The following is a 15680-nucleotide window of genomic DNA, read 5'->3' as shown; positions in this document are numbered from 1 at the left end:
CCGTGATTACTACCGTGGTCAACCTTTGTAGAGTAGTCATTGCCATGCATCAGATCATTTAATTACTTAATCCCGCATCAATCTTTCAAGGGAGGCACTCTGGCTATTCTCATTGTATCCATGAGGAAATAGAGGCACAGAAAGGTCGAGGACCTTGCCCAAGACTGCACAGCCAGCAGGCAACCAGGCTGTCCCAACCCAGCGACAAGTACTAAGCAGGATGGATCCCATGTGATGGTGCTAGCCATACCCCCAATAACCACCTCTGGCTGCTTGTAGAATGCTCAGCATGTGCCCAGCACTTCTCATTTGATCTTGACTGCTCACAATAACCCTGTGGCATATGTTTTATCTTCACTTTGCAGACAAATGAACAGAAGCTCAGCTAGTAAGCAGAAGGGCCAGGTCTCTATCAGAGATCTGGGGGGCTCTATGGTAAACCCATGCACTTAATCATCCACTGGTCTGGTGCTCTCAAACTTTACATCACCTTAGGACTTGTCAAAATGCAGACTCTAACTCAGTAGGTCTGGGGGCAGGGCCTGAGATGCTGCATTTCCTTCTTCCTTTCCTTTTTTTTTTTTTGAGACGGAGTCTTGCTCTGTCGCCCGGGCTGGAGTGCAGTGGTGTGATCTCGGCTCACTGCAACCTCCGCCTCCTGGGTTCACGCCATTCTCCTGCCTCAGCCTCCCGAGTAGCTGGGACTACAGGCGCCTGCCACCACGCCCAGCTAATTTTTTGTATTTTTAGTAGAGACGGGGTTTTACCGTGTTAGCCAGGACGGTCTCGGTTTCCTGACCTTGTGATCCACCCGCCTCGGTCTCCCAAAGTGCTGGGATTACAAGCTTGAGCCACCATGCCCAGCCTCCTTTTTTTTTTTTTTTTTTTTGAGATGGAGTCTCGTTCTTGTCACCGAGGCTGGAGTGCAGTGGCATGATCTCAGCTCACTGCATCCTCCACCTCCCGGGTTCAAGTGATTCTCCTGCCTCAGCTTCCTGAGTAGCTGGGATTACAGGGGTGCGCCACCACGCCCAGCTAATTTTTGTATTTTCAGTAGAGATGAGGTCTCACCATCTTGGCCAGGCTGGTCTCGAACTCCTGACCTCATGATCCACCCTCCTCGGCCTCTCAAAGTGCTGGAATTACAGGCGTGAGCCACGGGAGACGCTGCATTTCTGTAAGCTCCTCCAGGATGTGTGGATGCTGCTGGTGCATGGATGGTGCTTTGAGCACTAAGGGTCTATAGCTTCTTCTAGTCCTCATACAATGGGCTTTCTCTGGACTTCAGTGTCCCCATCTGCAAAACAAGAGGATCCTAGGAGCTCAGATTCTCGGTTTAGCCTTGTTCCATCCCCTCTGTTCCCTCCCTCACAACCTTAGACCATCTCTAAGCACTTGGCATTATGTTCTCTTAGAGGGCAGCGGGCAGACATGACTTTAAAGGCTTTGAAGTGTGCTCCCAATTTCTAACAGAAGGAAAACACAAGGCCCTGGTGGGAGTGGGTCCTTTTTCAAAGTCACAAAGCTCATTAGTAGGTACAGAACTGAAACCCAGATTGCTGACTCCCAGTTAAGCTCTGCACTCCTCCTGAAAGGGCCTTGGGTGCTCCAGGTATCCACAGGGAGGATGCTGGGAAGTGGGAGGCCTAAGGGCTCCCATGAGAGGCTGGATGACAAACCCATTGTTATGGGCAATAGCTTCAAAGGGGAAATTGAGGCACCTGCGAGGAGGCTTCCCTCCTTTTGTTGGCCCCATCCTGTTTGTCTGGGGTTCTCCCTCCTTCTTCCCCACCTCCTCTGCTTCTTGCTGTCTCTACTCTCCCAGCCCTGGCATTTCATCTCATTTCTGTTCTCTGGTTGACTCTGTTCCCAGCCCTCCAGGACTCAGAGTCACGGGTGTGATTTTGAATAGTCATTGACCAGCTTGCGTGGCCAGCTCCACTCTCCTTTTCTCCAGCTCCGTCCGACCTTCCCATGACCTGTGCCTGGCTTGCTTCAGCAGACCTTTAGGGGAGACAACACCCAGAGGCTGACAGAGGGGACCTCCCCATCTGAGAGGTCCTAGAGCAGGAAAGTGGGTCTCATCCAGGCTGTGGGGATGGACCTTCTGCAGGAGCCAGACTGGATGGGGGCCTCTAGAACCTCATCCCTGCATTCAGCGGCAGCATTCAGATTAGCCTCTCTCCTGGCTGTCGGCTGGGAGTGCCGTGGAGGGTTCACAACCCCTTGGTCTTTTCATGCCAATGACACCGTCTGTCCTTCTGGGAGGTCTGCTGGCCTCACATTTACCTGGAGAATGAGCTGCTCATCAATTCGCTCACCAGGGCAACCACACCACAGAGCAGGCATGCAAAGCCGGGCCCTGCGGCTCTCCTGGCCCCGGGTGGGGCTCAGCTGGCTGAGGAAGAACTGGGAATGAAGATATCCCAGCTCTCAGCTGGGACTCAGACTGGAGAAAATAGGAGCAAGCAGCTCTCTTCCTGGCCTTTTCCTGGGTACTCTAGGAAAGTTCCTGCCCCCCCTCCCCGCCCCAGGTGGAGGCCCGATAATTGTTCATACCACAAATGCCTACTGAGCCCTGCCCGTGTGTGAGGTGCTCTGATGGCCATCAGAGCTTGAGCCCACCTCAGGTCTTGGTGACTGAAAGAGGAGGGCTCTGTCCATGGGCCAGAGAGTGGGAGGGAGGTCCCAGCAGTACCAGACACAGAGGAAAGGCCAGACAGACCGTTTTCTGGAGTCAGGAGCTGAGGAGACATGGAGGCGGAGTGAGATGCCTCCTTGCCTTCTCTAACTAACCCCCTCCTGCACATGGGGGGGTCCGGTCTGTAGATGGTGAGCTGGGCAGGTTGCTCTCTCTGCCTCTCCTGGCCTCATTTCTCTTCTTTGAAATATGACAGCGTGAGGCTAAGCCAGGAGTTCTCAGGAGATGACTTAGAAGCACCTGGGAACATTACAATTCTGATTCCTCAGCCCCTCTGATCTAAGTGCTCTGAGGTCCTGGGGTCAGTACCTAGCATTTGTTCCTCTAAGCCCTGCCTGATTCTAATGGGCAGCCAGGTGATGGGTAGTGGAGGCGGAAGGCTGGAGGACCTCCTACAACCCCTCCTGAAGGCTAAGGGGGCACCCAGGGTCCTTCCTGCTCTGCCGGGCCGCAGTCTGGGGGAAGCCGCTGTGCTTGAGTTTTTATAGTGCTAGGCACTGAGCAGCGTTCACTTAGACTCCAGACAGGCACTTATTATCCCCATCGTGGGAAGGAAACTGAAGCCCAGAAAGGTAAGTGGAACAACCCTGAGCTTTTTATTTATTTATTTTTAATTTTCATTTATTTATTTATTTTTATTTTTTGAGCTGGAGTTTTGCGCTTGTCACCTAACCTGGAGTACAATGGCACGATCTCAGCTCACTGCAACTTCTGCCTCCTGGATTCAAGCAATTCCCCTGCCTCAGCCTCCTGAGTCACGGGGATTAGAGGTGCCTGCCACCATGCCCAGCTAATTTCTGTATTTTCAGTAGAGATGGGGAGTCCTTATGTTGACCAGGCTGGTCTCAAACTTCTGACCTCAGGTGATCCGCCTGCCTCGGCCTCCCAAAGTGCTGGGATTACAGGCGTGAGCCACCGCGCCCGGCCAATCCTAAGCTTTTAAAATATTAGGTCCCCACCACTGCAGGTCTGTAGCTTTTTTCTCCACTTTCTTTGTGTTGGTTTCTCTTCTCTTGACGGACAAGACACTTTGTTTTTCCATCTCCTGCCCTCTTACCTACCTCTTCCTCTCTTCTCTCTCCCTCTAATCTCCAGAGAAGGTGCTTATCAACTCTTTTCTGAGAAGTCCTCCCTGTCGTCTGTCCCAAGTTTCTTCTCCAAGGAGAGTCCATATTCCCAGGTCTCCCCTTGTCGGTGGGGAGGAGAGAGCGCCGCGGATAATTGCCTCTGACTCACTGCTGTTCCTGGCTCCCCTGGCCTCCTGCTCCCTTCTTCTCATCTATCACTAGTTCTTACCCTTCCTTCCTCTTCAGAATTCTTTGTTTGGTTTCTAACAGAGGCAAAAATCCAGAGTAATTAATTCCCAGAGAGAAATTCTCTCCAATTCCAGCAGGAAGGATTGAGTCTAGATGCCTGGAAAAACTTTCTAATAGCCAAAGTGAGTAGTTCTGAATAAGGGTGTGGATCCAGGGGGAAAGACTGGTCTCTCTCCAGGTTTATAATCCTCTTGTTCTTCCTGGTCCCCCCTTTTCACATGCCCACAACCCCCTGCTAGGGTGACTTTGTGCCCATCCCCTGACCTCTTCGTGAGTGCTGCCAGGGGGTCAGAGGTCATGGGCTCCTCAGGGCCACACTGATGCTGAAGGATGGGCTGGGGCACCCAACCACCCTGGCCTTGGCCATTGTCCCTGCTCTGGGCCCTGTGGCCTCACCATCCACTCCAAACATCCCTCATCTTCTCAGGATGGGACTCATGGCGGGTCTGTGTGGGAGATCTGAGGGTGTGCCGGGTGTATCTGTGGAGCCAGCCGTGTGTGTGGCTGTGCATGGAGTGAAGGCATGCCTGGGGGTCTTGGTGTGCCTTTGCCTCAGCCCTTGCCCCAGAGCTCCAGAAGGCCCCTCTGGCCTCCATCCTGCCTCTGGTCCTGGGGTCAGCTGGCAGGTGTGATGAGTTGGTGAGTGCACAAACTTGGGAGAGCCACTGACACTATGAGGTGGGCACACTGACACCTGAGGCTTTCCCGATGTTGCACTGAATGCCCTCAGGTCCCAGGCCAGCTCTGCTGCCCACTATCTGGCTAAATGGTCCCTTACCAACCGGGCCCACCCTTCTGAAAGTAGGAACTGGTGGAGGATTGAAGGGCTGCGTTGGGGACCTTTTGGCTCTTCCTTCTAAGGGCTCCTAGTGTGCCTCCCTCCAGGAGCTCTGGAGTGGTGGGTTTCGAGATGGGCAGAACCCCTCAGTCCCAACTGCACCCTCCACTGCAGGTCCAGAATTATTCTGTAGTGGGTCAGTTCCTGACCCCTCTCTCCACACCTTTGTTTTTGTTTTTTGTTTTTTGAGATGGAGTCTTGCTCTGTCGCCCAGGCTGGAGTGCAGTGGCACGGTCTCGGCTCACACTGCAAGCTCCGCCTCTCAGGTTCACGCCATTCTCCTGCCTCAGCCTCTTGAGTAGCTGGGACTACAGGCGCCCGCCACCTCGCCCAGCTAATTTTTTGTATTTTTAGTAGAGACGGGGTTTCACCGTGTTAGCCAGGATGGTCTCGATTTCCTGACCTCGTGATGTGCCTGCCTCGGCCTCCCAAAGTGCTGGGATTACAGGCTTGAGCCACTGCGCCCGGCCCACACCTTTGTTTTTATTTTAATTATTTTTTTTTGAGACAGGTTTTGCTCTGTCAATCAGACTGGAGTGTAGTGGCTTGATTAAGACTCACTGCAGCCTCGACCTCCCAGACTCAAGTGATCCTTCTGCCTTGACCTCCCATGTAGCTAGGATCACAGGTGCACCCACCATGCCTAGCTTTTTTTTTTTTTTTTTTTTTTTTTTGTAGAGATGAGGTCTCACGTTGTTGCCCAAGCTGGTCTTGAACTCTTGGGCTCAAGCAATCCTCCCACCCTGGCCACTCAAAGTGTTGGGATTACAGGAGTTAGCCACTGTGCTTAGCCTTTATTGAACTCCTGGCCTCAAGTGATCTTCCAGCTTCAGTCTCCCAAAATGCTGAGATTATAGGTGTGAGCCACTGTGCCCAACTCTTCCCATATATTTGAAGAAGGGTTTTTTGCTTTTATTTTTTTTTTTGAGACGGAGTCTCGCTCTATTGCCCAGGCTGGAGTGTAGTGGCGTGGTCTTGGCTCACTGCAACCTCTTCCTCCTGGGTTCAGTCAATTCTCCTGCCTCAACCTCCCAAGTAGCTGGGATTACAGGTGTGCACCAGTATACATGGCTAATTTTTGTATTTTTAGTAGAGACGAGGTTTCACCATGTTGGCCAGGCTGGTCTCAAACTCCTGACTTCAAGTGATCTGCCCGTCTTGGCCTTCTAAAGTGCTGGGATTACAGGTGTGAGCCGTGGCGCCTGGCCTGAAGAGGAGTTTTAAAAATGATTCAAGTTCGCGTACAGAACATTATCATTACGTTTGGTTCTTTCCACACTTCTTTAAGGTAAAATGGTGGGCCAGGGGGAGTTTTACTTCCTTTTTTTGAGACGGAGTCTCTCTCTGTTTCCCAGGCTGGAGTGCAGTGGCGCGATCTTGGCTCACTGCAACCTCCCTCTGCCTCCCTGGTTCAAGCAATTCTCCTGCCTCAGCTTCTGAGTAGCTGGGACAGGCACATGCCACCAAGCCCAGCTAATTTTTGTATTTTTAGTAGAGACGGAGTTTCACTGTGTTAGCCAGGATGGTCTCGATCTCCTGACCTCGTGATCCGCCCGCCTCGGCCTCCCAAAGTGCTGAGATTACAGGTGTGAGCTACCGTGCCGGCCTTTTCTTCCTTTTAATGATTGAGGTCACTGAGGCTCTGCGGGGAGGTGTGCCCAGGGTCACTAGAGGGAGAGTGGCAGATTAGGAACTGAATGGGGTTAGCCTGTCTCCTCTTCCAGGGCTCCTTCTGGGCCCTGCTCCTTCCTGACCAGGTGCCCTCAGGGCTAGGGCTGCCGATTTGGCCTCTCACAGAAGGTGGGGCCCTGGTTTCCCTGTCCTCTGCATCAGCAACCCTGGGCCCCAGCTCTAACCACGGGTGTGGTGGTGGGAGGCGGAACTGCCTGTCCTGCCTCTGCGTGGCCACAAGGGGGCTCCAGGACCAGGTTTTTACTTTTGCTGGAGCTGCAAGGGTTCTCAGCAATCCCGGCACCCTGAGCTTTTCTGGAAGTGCAGGTTATCCTTCTGAAGCTACCACTGAAGGGTCTCTGCCAGGCTGGGAGGCCACCAGGAAGCGCGCAGCCTTTGTGCTTTATAATCCTATTCCAGAAGTACCTCCCTTCTCTTGGCTAGGAAGTCCTTCCAGTTGTCTACCCTCCATTTCTACTGCTACAGGCAGGGAGAAATAAGGCTGAGTGAGCCACTCTTGTTTCTTTGCATTACTACTCCCCTACCCAAGGCTTGAAGGGAAGTACTTGTTTTCGTCCCCATTCCCTGACCTTTAGAGCTCAGACTGGTCTCCTGTCACTGCTAAGGGCTGGATAGACAGCAGCAGGAAAGATGTAAGTTAGACATCAGGAAGGACTTCCTGACAGAGAAGGCCATGGGCTGCTGGGTTTGGGTATCTGAGGGAGGCTGAACAAAGGGAAGTTGGCTGTTCATCTGGGGTGAGGCTCTGGGGAAAGTCCTCTGCGCTCCACACCCCACAGCTATACATCCCTGGAGGTGGGTAGTGGGGCCTGGGTACAGTCATTTGCTACTGTGTCTCTCTGAACCTCAGGGAACCACAGATATTGCTGACTCCTTGGGCTTCTGGGATGGGGAGAAGATCTGCATGGGGGCTTTCAAAGGAAAACACCTGAGCCACTCCCTCCCTTGGCTGGTGACCCAAGGCAGAGGAAAGGATGACATGATGGAAGAGTTTTCCGCATCTACTTCAATGGGCTTTCAGAGTCCCTGTGAGGTCTTCAGATTCTTAGGTTATCATCAACCTACTGGGCAAAGACTGAGTCATGCGCGTGGGGTGATTCTTGCGGCAGGAGATGACGCTGCGCAGGATATGAAGGAGTCTGGTCCCCTCCATTTTCTACACCTTGACTTTCCAAGTGGGACATGAAATGTCATCTGCCTCTTTTTCCTGTCTGTCTTCAATGCTAAGGGGACCCTGGGGTCGAGGGAAGAGCAGGCCTTTGGAGTCAGACCCTACCTGATGGAGCCCCATGGCGGACCACTCTGTCTCAGTCCCTGCATCAGAAGGGGAGGGTGGAATAAGAACTCCTACTTCCCAGGGCTGTGGAGAGCTTCGGGAGACCACGGATGTGAAAGGGCCTAGTGCAGGGGCGGGGGGACGCGGCACAGCACAGCAGGTGCTCCCTGCCCAGACTCCTGTGCTCCTGGAGAAGGGGAGATGTATCCATTTCCCGGATCGGAACATGGTGGTGGGAATGATACTAAGCCGCAAGGCCAGGATCTCTGCTGGATGTGCTCCAGAGTCAAAAGTTTGGCCTCCTCCTCCCCTGGCCTCCTCCTGTTTCCTCCCCTCCCTCTTCCCACAAGACCTTTCTCTGGCTCTTCTTTCTACCCTGCATCCACCTCTTTTCTTCCTTTTTTATGATTCTCCCTTCCTTCTTTTTTCCCCTTTCCCCTTCAGTTCTATTTCCTATTTCCTCTGTTTCTTTACTCCTTTCTTTTCCTTCCTTCCTTCCTTCCTTCCTTCCTTCCTTCCTTCCTTCCTTCCTTCCTTCCTTCCTTCCTTCCCTCCCTCCCTCCTTCCTTTACTAAGCATTAAGTTAGGTGAAAGAGATGATCAAGAGTACTAAGTAATGCACGTGCTGTATCCCCGATCATCACCTCAGGCATTTTCTTCTCAGTCTTTCTTTCTCACCTCCCCACTAGGCTGATGCTTCTGTTCTGTGGGCCTGGGATGGGAAGGGAGGTGGTAATAAAATCTGGTTCAATTAAATGTGTGCCTGTATTTGTGTGTATCCTGGGGAGAGAGCTGCACAGCACATGGTGGTCCCTGCCCTTGAAGGTCTTGTGGCTAGAGAGGGAGGCTGGGCTACCAGGAGCAGTGTGACAAGTGCTGCCTCAGATGTTTGAATACATTGCTGGGATCTGAAGAAGAACATCAGAAAAGATTTCACAGAGGAGGTAATAGTTGAGATGGGTTTTGAGGGATGAGCTGGAGTTTGCCAGGTTCAGGAGTTCATAGAGATAAAGGCAGTCCTGTCAGAGGGATCACCACAGGCAAAGACATGTTGCTAAGAAAGGGCAAGGAGAATTTAGGGAACTGGCAGTGGTTCTGTATGGCTGAAGCCTAGGGAGCTCATGGGAGACTGAAATCCCAATCCAGAAGGGGAGCAACGATGCCCAATGGTCAGCTCACTAGCCATGCGAGAGTGGTCCAGAATAGGGCATTGCTCCCTGCTAAATGAATGGCAAAGGGCGGTGGGAGCTGGGGGTGTTGAGGGGTGTGCCCTGGGCTCTCATGTCCTCCCTACTTGCTGGCTATTCCGCTCTGGGAAACCTACATTAACTGATCCTGGGCCTTGGTTGCCTCATCTATAAAATGAGGATGGTGAAGCCTTATCTCCTGAAGATGGGTAAGACAGACCTGGTTTCTTCGGGTGCCTTTCAGCATTGAGAGCTGTAGGATTATGATTACTTGGAGTTTGTTTACCAGGGAAAGCTTCATGGAAGTGGAGGACTTGGTATCCGGCTTTAAAAGATGGCTAGGCTGGGCGCGGTGGCTCACGCCTGTAATCCCAGCACTTTGGGAGGCCGAGGCAAGTGGATCACGATGTCAGGAGTTCAAGACTAGCCTGGCCAAGATGGTGAAACCCTGTTTCTACTAAAAATACAAAAAAAATTAGCGGGGCGTGGTAGTGGGTGCCTGTAATCCCAGCTATTCGGGAGGCTGAGACAGATAATTGCTTGAAACTGGGAGGTGGAGGTTGCAGTGAGCCAAGATCGCACCATGCACTCCAGCTTGGGTGACAAGAATGGAACTTCGTCTCAAAAAAAAAAAAAAAAAAAAAAAAAAACAGGCTAATAATGAGCGAAATCGAGAGGAGTGGGGAAGACTGGGGGGACCATGACAAAGGTTGGAGACAAGACAGTACAGGGCATGTCTGGAGGACGGTGTGTCCAGCTGGCTTTTGGGGTTGAGGCTGGCTCTAAGGTAGGAGACGACAGGAACACGCCTTGGGCTGTCAGGAGGTATGTAAGAGTCAAGGCTCTGGTGCACAATCCCCTCCCCACCCCCAGGCCTCTTGGAACCAGACTGAACTGGGAGCCAGGAACATGCAAATGAGATGCAAACAGCAGGTGACTCACACCCCTGCACCCACTGCCTGAGGCCTGTTTTGTGTGGGTTTGAGCCACAGGACAGAGGGTCCTGTACTCTTTACCTTCCCTGCCCGGGCTCCTCTTGCCTTACTGGCTAAGCCTGCTAGATTTTGGGGACCCAGGCCTATCAGCTGTTTCCCTTCCCCAGGCCCAAGAGCTATTCCTTTCCCACCCCTCCCCGATAGAGCCCTTGCCCCTCCCGTTCATCCCTGGTGGACTGGCTCAGTTCCTGTGGAAGCTTCCCAAAGCCCGAAGGAAGTATCTGCATTTCTCTGACAAGGAGAGTGAAGAGCAGGCCAGAAAAATGACCTGAGACAGAGGGAGTGACTGGGATGGGGTCTCAGACAGGGGAGACCAGAAGGTAAGGGACGGTGTGTTGAGAGGCCCGAGAAAAACAGAGATTTCCAGGGAAGTGGATAGATGCAAACTCAGTGAGCAAAAAGCACCCCAGAGACCCTGAGAGACACATTCCAGCAGAGACCCTGAGTGACAGAGACAGACGGAGAGAGCCCTTCTCATGTGTCCAGCCTGGGACATGCTGTACCAGCGCCTCTGTCAGCTTTCTCTCGCCTGTCTGCCTGTCCCTGGCTGACGGTCCCTTTGTCTGTCTAGCTCTTTGTTTGTTTGTCTCTTTGTTTGCCTGTCTCCCCTCCTGGTTCCCCCTTTCTTCCCCTCTGCTGTTTATCTGTCAGCCCAGACTTCTCCGTCTGTCATTGCCCTCTGCCTGTCCATTCTCTATGGAGAGCACACTGTCACTGGGGTCGCAGGGCCTGTGTCCTCGCCTCCTGATCTTGGACAGGTTCCTGCTTTTCCTTCTCCTGATTTTGGGTCTCAATTCCCTCCTCTCTAAGGTGGCCCTACTTTCTGCCTCCTGTCACGTTTATGAGCCTCAGGAGTGTGGAAGAGTGACTGTGTTTATGGTTGCTCAGGCATCCTAACAAAGGGTTTAATGCCTTTGAGGAACAATACTGCTCTTTAACCTTCTAAGGACAAAGCAAGAAGACAATAATGGCTGCAGCATGGAGCACAGTGGTTAGACATTCAGAGGGACTTACTAAAAAGGCAGTGTGGAAGATACTAGAGTAGGCCTGCTAAGAGGTTAAACAACCCCTTTCATAATCTCCTGAGGAGGAGTCCCATGGCAGGAAGATATGCAACAAGCCCTTCCTTAGTCTGTGTGGTCTGAGAAAAAGGCTTTTGATGTTATGAGGCAGCAGAGACTTGCAGGAGGAGGCTAGGGTACAACCCTTGCCATCAGTTCTCCTAGGCTTCCACCTGCACTGCCTCTCAGGTGGCTGGGGATTGGGCCCTGAGAGAAAAAGGGTGTGGAGGAAGTGCTATCTATCTCTGCACCTCCACCCTGTTTCCCTGTCACCTTCCCAAGCTGAGGACCACCCCGCCCTCGCCCCCCAACAATCCATGAGAGATGGCTGCTGGGGACGGAGTGATGTATGTAATGCAGATAAAATGTCAGCAATTCTAAATGGGTCCGGAGATGCAGCCGTGGGTGCGGGGGGAGGGAGAGAGGGTGGAGCAGGGGGGGAGAGAGGAAGGGAAAATGAGATGTGGTCCTTACCAGGGATGGCAGCAGGGACAGACACCCTCCTCCCCCCAGCAAAGGCCAGAGGAGGGGTGGGCCCAGGAGGCAGGAGCCCAAATGAGATTTTGAAGAGGGAGCTGGAGGGTGGGGGGTAGAGGGGAGGAGGAGGCGGGCGGGGGCAGTGGGGCCGGAGCTGCTGATGTATAGCGGTTTCATAACTTCCTCAGTATTAAAGGCAGGTTCATGGGGAGGGCAGCGCCATTAATCACTAGGCTGAATGGGGCTGGGATTTGCTGAGAGGCGCGCTTGCTGTCTGCTGTGCCTGCTTGGCTCAGGGTGGGAGGGGGCAGGCAGGGATATCCCTCCTGAACTAAGGGGTGAGACCCCAGGACGCTATTCTGGGTGTTGAGCAAGTGGGTCCTTGCCCGAAGAGGCGGGGAGCCAGGAGCTGGGGACCCTGGCAGGAAGAAAGAGAAGGATGAGGAGGGTTGTGGCAGGGGCTAGGAGAGGAGGGTCAGGGGCTGTGGGGAATGATGGGGGCAGAGGCTAAGAGTACTCTAGGGGAGGAAAACTGGGGAGGGAGGATTGTGCATTTGAACATGAAATGGATCACATGTAAATATAATGCAAATGCATGCAAATGAGCACAGGATTTCTCTGGGTCCACAGCTCAAGCATTCTCTTTCTTGGATTGAGCATTGGGGCCAATTTGCATTCAGTTCTGGGCCCAGTGCCTTGTTTCTTTATTATTCATATTTTCAGAGGGAGAACTCCAATCTCACTTGTTAAGAGAGTGGTGGGGCCAACGTGGGCTGGTCCTCTGGACTTCTTGGAAAAGGGTAAAACATCAGGAAAATCAACATGCTTGAGTGACAGTGAGTGACAGTGAGGGAGCTGAGTGGTAGGACTCCTGGGCTACATGCCTGAATTAATGGGGGTCAAAGAGGCAGAGACTCAACAGTAAGGTAGAAAGGTGGAGAAAACAGACATATCCCCATAGCTTATCTGATAGACTCAGAGCAGATAAGACAAGAATGCATCATGTGTCTTGTGAAGTAGGCATTGTCATCCTCTCTTCCAGGTGAAGAACAAAATGATTAGGCCAAGGTTCACAGAGGTCATGAGCTTCCTAAGGTCACACTGCTGGCAAGTGGCAGACTCCCAGCTCCAAATTTCCTCGAAAGTTCAGTGCTCTTTTCAACCTACCATAAGAGCATCCTTGAGCTGTGCACCGTGGCTCATGCCTGTAACTTCAGCACTTTGGGAAGCTGAGGTGGGAGGATCACTTGAGCTCAGGAGTTCGAGACCAGCCTGGGCAATATAGTGAGACCCCCGTCTCTACAGAAAAATTTAAAAATTAGCAGGGTGTGGTGGTGCACATCTGTAGTCCCAGCTACTTGGGAGGTTGAGGTGGGAGGATTGCTTGAGTCTGGGAGGTGAAGGTTGCAGTGAGCTAAGATTGTGCCACTGCCCTCCAGCCTGGGCAACACAGTGAGATCTTGTCTCAAAAAAAAAAAAAAAAAAAAAAAAAAAAAAGGCTAGGCACGGTGGCTTACGCCTATAATCCCAGCACTTTGGGAGGCCAAGGCAAGTGGATCACCTGAGGTCAGGAGTTCAAGACCAGCCGGGCCAACATAGTGAAACCCTGCCTCTTCTAAAAATACAAAAATTAGCTGGGCACGGTGGCAGGTGCCTGTAATCCCAGCTACTCAGGAGGCTGAGGCAGGAGAATCCCTTGAACCCGGGAAGCGGAGGTTACAGTGAGCTGACATTGCACCACTGCACTCCAGCCTGGGCAACAGAGCAAAACTCCGTCTCAAAAAAAAAAAAAAAAAAAAGGGTATGTCCCTCAAAGTGTTGCTGTGACGATTAAAGGAAACGATCCACATAAAGCACTCAGGGTGGTGTCTGGTGTGGACAAAGCACTCAGTAACAGTTAGTTATTGTTGTTATCACCCTTATCACTATTCCGAAAGATGTAGAATGGAGGACAGAGACAGGGAGAGGGGTCACCAGAGATATGAGAGGGGCAGTATGGGTGGGAAGGAAAGGACAGGTTCAAGAGGGCTGCAGGAGCAAGAGAAGGCAAATGACAGAGCCAGGGCCAGAGGCAAGAAAAGTGTCTTTTGGGAACATTGCAGGGGAAGGAGCAGGGCTCAGAAGAATCACCCCAGGTTCAAGTTCCTGCTCTGTGACTGGTTCTCTGGGAGTGCAGGGCAAGGCAGGGCTGGGCCTCGGTGTTGAGTAGGCTGGAAGCTAGGATTCTTGGGTCATCCTCCCACTTAGTCCCATAGCCACTCTCTCAGACTCATCTTGACTCCTCTTCCTTGTTGCTTAATTTGGCTCAACCTGTGGGAAATGCTCCTCCCATTCTCCAAGTCTCACTTTCATCCTTCCTGCTAAAGGACTTGGGGATAAGTCCCGTTCCCTTGGCTGTCTGTCTGTCTGATGTCTGTGTGGTCCCTCAGGATAACTGCTCTGGACAACTCTAACACCACTCAGATAGATTGTCCAGCCTCCTGGCCCTGACATCTCCCACCACTGCATCAAGCCAAATTACTCAGCCCCCCCAAGCCTCGGGCTCTGGTGAAATCCGATTAGCGAGGAGAGAGCTGCACTGAGCTGACAGCTCCTCCAATAATTGCTTCCCAAGTAAGTGATGCAAATCAGCCCATCCAGCCTATTCCTGCTCCTCCTTTGGGGACCCAGGAGTTCAGGCCCCAGGAGATGGGGGACACCAGAGTTGAGGAGACCTAGACGCTGTCATCTGCCTCCAGTTAAGTGGGCATAATCCATAAAGCTAGGTTGCGGTGTCTTGGGGCTGAGGTGTGGGTATCAGCGTGGTGAGGCTAAGCCAGGGACCCCACTGTCTCTGCATTTCTGTCTTAACTGAGAGGGCGTCACATTGTCACCTTATTCTCACCCCTTGGAGAATAATCCCATTTCCTTGTAAGGTAGATGAAGGCGGAGATATAGAAGATACAGAGACAGCGAGGTGGCTGAACCTGTTGAGAAACAAATCAGGCAGGTGCGGTGGCTTGCACCTGTAATCCCAACATTTTGGGAGGCTGAGGTGGGAGGATCACTTGAGCCCAGCAGTTCAAGACCAGCCTGAGCAACATAGCAAGATCCTGTCTCTACAAAAAAAAAAAAAAAAAAAAAAAAATTAAAAATTAGCTGGGTATGGTGGTACGCACTTGTAGTCCCGGCTACTGGAGAGGCTGAGGCGGGAAGATTGCTTGAGCCGGGGAGGTCGAGAGTGCAGTGAGCCATGATCATGCCACTGCACTCCAGAGTGAACCCTGTCTAAAAAAAAAAAAAAAAAAAAAAAAAAAAAAGACACAAATGGATAAACTCACAGCCTAGCTCCTCTGGCTGTGGGCCCTGCAGATAGTTTTCTCCCCTTGTGAGTCCCCCTCCTCACTAGGCTGAGGAAAAGACATGGAGTGTTAAGTCCCCACAGAGGGAATGGGGACGTTTAGGGAATCTGATCAAGCCTGGAGACTTTCGTGCGTGTGCCAAGGACATGTCCTTGCGATGCAGTGGCCCTTGCTTAACTAACACATCAAGGAGCCCTTTTCCCTTCCCCAAATCAGGGCACTTTAAGGGGCCTGTTAATGCTTCTTCCATAATGCATTTCCTTCCCACATCTTTATTTCAGGCTCTTTCTTGCTGTGACCTCCTTATCCCAACTCCTGCTGACCTTGGAGACCTGAAGAGTTACTTTCCTTACAATCCTGAACTTCCAACTCCAAACCTAACCCTGCATGCAGGTCACTGTCTTCGTGGAAATCTACAGGGTGAGCTCCCCAGTCTTGTCCACCATGCTTGTGTGTCTGATAGGGCTTCATGGCCTGGATCTTGGCTACTCAGACTAGCATCTGCCTGAGACCCTGGCAGCGCAACAGCAATAACTACCCTTTGTAGAGCCCAAATTCTGTATTAAGCACTTAATGTAATTAAGTCATTTAATCATCACAAAAGAAGATAGAGATTACAATGATTATCCCATTTTACAACTGAGATAACTGAGGCACAGAGAAATTAAGTAGCATGCCCAAGGTCACCATGAGTAAGTGGCACAGCTTGGATTCAAATCCAGCAGTCTGATTCCAGAGCCCACAGTCCTGAGGCCTCTGCTATGCTGCCTTCACTCTCCCATGCTCTTGTGATGTT

At 52.0% G+C, this 15680-nt stretch overlaps 1 protein-coding gene across 1 annotated transcript in view; it reads right to left on the bottom strand.

Moving 5' to 3' along the window:
* Window positions 1-15680, bottom strand: part of HNRNPA1 (heterogeneous nuclear ribonucleoprotein A1) — a 414942-nt gene that overhangs the window by 83647 nt on the left and 315615 nt on the right. The gene's annotated exons all lie outside the window — the stretch shown is intronic.

The sequence above is a fragment of the Macaca thibetana genome, chromosome 11, assembly GCF_024542745.1.
Source record: "Macaca thibetana thibetana isolate TM-01 chromosome 11, ASM2454274v1, whole genome shotgun sequence".
Lineage (NCBI taxonomy): Eukaryota > Metazoa > Chordata > Mammalia > Primates > Cercopithecidae > Macaca > Macaca thibetana.
The sequence above is the reverse complement of the archived record's forward strand: the minus strand, read 5'-3'. Positions and strand labels throughout refer to the sequence as shown.